Source organism: Paramormyrops kingsleyae, chromosome 13 (assembly GCF_048594095.1).
Source record: "Paramormyrops kingsleyae isolate MSU_618 chromosome 13, PKINGS_0.4, whole genome shotgun sequence".
NCBI lineage: Eukaryota > Metazoa > Chordata > Actinopteri > Osteoglossiformes > Mormyridae > Paramormyrops > Paramormyrops kingsleyae.
Window position 1 is genome coordinate 15,635,310 of NC_132809.1, and position 2,418 is coordinate 15,637,727.

Consider the following 2,418-nt stretch of genomic DNA (forward strand, 5'->3'; position numbering starts at 1 on the left):
TTTGGGGTTCTACTCAGTTTGTGTTGTTATTTAAAAAAGAAAAAGGCGAATGACAACATAAACTGAAGGTAAATTATCTCACTTATGTGGGATGCTTCTTTGACGGTTTAGTTGCAAGATGACACTTAGGAAGAATCTAGTCGACTCAACCAGGAAAAACCACGTACATTTCTTTGTTTCTCCTGCAGTGGCCATTTCAACCGGGGGGACGCGAGTGGAGCCAGTTGTTGTTTGGGGAGGGGGCAGATGCATTTGACCTTAATGTCCTCCGAGTATTACTTACACTAGATGGCCAGCATTAAGAATTAAGCAAAAAACAGTTTTGAAACCGATAAATTATTTATGCAAGGCTTTGCTGTTACATTATACGGTTTTTAGAAATATACAACTCGCTCTGATTTCTTGTTTAGACTGTCTTGCTTCCACAGGCTTGATTATTTTTTCTGTCGTTAGCTTCGCTTTTTGCCACCTGAAGCACCTCGACCACTCGGCACACCCACGTTAACAGTCCGTCTAGTCAACGAGTTTACGTTTGTCTTTCGCCAGTTCCCAGGGCACACAATTTAATCCCACATATATAAACGTCAATAATAACAGTAATAATAATAATTATTATAACAATACATTTATTTCAGACGCAAGCAGCATGCATATTTGGGGGGGGGGGGGGGGGGGCACGGGGGGGCATGCATGTTGTTATGGGCTCACTGCCGCCCCCCGACCCGACACAGAGCATGCAAGCGGAGCGAAGTGAAGCGGAAAGAGAAACGAGAGATACAAAGATCACAGATATCACAGATAAAAGCAGCTGTAAATACGCTGAGTGTCCTGTAAACCAGCACTGTACATATATTTTATGCGTTTATGAGTTGTTAAACTTTGTGTGTGTCAACTGCAGCTTTCTCAAAAACTCCCCAAAAAAATCCATTTAACTTCCTGTGCCAACCCTGCGATATATCGAAACTACAATGGGAAAATCACGATACAGAAGGAACAACTGTATTTCTGAACTTGCTCCTGTACGTGCAATAATTCTGTAGAACCTGTTGGATGGTCGGAGGACAAACAGTTGTTTGCTGGGTTAGAATGGGGTTTTAATGATGCTGGTCTGTGATTCACTGGGTTTTCTTGATAATAATTATAATGACACTTTATTGATCCCCACAGGGAAATTCTCTTTTTGCCTTCCCCATCTTACTCTCTATGACACTCAGACACACTTGTAGGTGAGAGGGAGCTTGGCAGTGAAGGGCAGCCACCTGCAGCGGCATCCATGGAGCTGGGGGTTAAGGGCCTCACTCAAGGGCCCACACTCCCACAGATATGGCTATTCTGCCGAATTGGCGACCTTCTGATCACAGGCTCTTGATAACTCGCTCTAGAGATCTCTGGTCAGCCTTTGTGCAGCAAGCTGTGATGCAGAAGGCTCGCTGTAACATACCTGTAAAAGATGACCAGGAGTATCATTGATACGTTTGCTCTCCTCAACCGCCTCAAGTAGTAGAGTAGTTGCTGTACTTTCCCTATAATGAAGGACGTGTTGGCCAGGGACAATCCTCAGTGACATCCATAAATTCAAGGCTGGCCACTCTTTTCATTGATTTGTCTCTGGTCAGTACAGATGTACGTGTTCTGTCCTCTGAGTTTTTCTAAAGTCCATGTTTATTTATCTTGTCTTTTCCATGTTGCGAGCCTGGTTATTTGTCCTCAAATTCAGCTAAGCTACATAAATTACAACATCAGCCTTGTATCTAATTGCCAGGGTGTGGTCCTCAACATGAACACCCCTGACTCTCTCATTGCGTGACTCTAGCTCAGTGTTTCCTAATCCGGTCCTCAGGGACCCGCAGTCAAACCATGTTTTTTCTCCCTCCCTGTTGTCGGAAGGGACCTGGGAGGGAGCACAAATGTGGACTGTCTGGCAGGGAGCAAAAACATGGATTGTCTGTGGGTCCCTGAGCACAGGGTTGGGAAAGACTGCTCTAGCTGATGTAGACACACTGTGTCTCTGACCTTGTCATAGTTTAACCAAACTATAATAGTCAAGGTTACAAGTGGATGACTGCATTGTGGTTCAATATCATTTGTTAAACCCAGAGGGACTATGCTGTGACAAGGCAGTGGTGGGTTCTATGTAGTAATCCATGCACCTTTACAGGGATTCTCAACCTGTCCATACAAAGACAGACAAGTTTGGGGCAAGGCTCAACTGTGTCTGTGGTAATTACTATGTAGGGTATCACAATGCGGACCGGGGAAGCAGGAGCGGGGAGACGGAGAATCGGGAATGGAGGGATTTATTAGGAATCAATCCTACACAGGACACTGGACACATGCAACGCCAATGACAGAGCAAGGGAAACATACTCGAACGTGGACTGAAATACATAGGACTAATTAACAGCAACAAGAAACAGC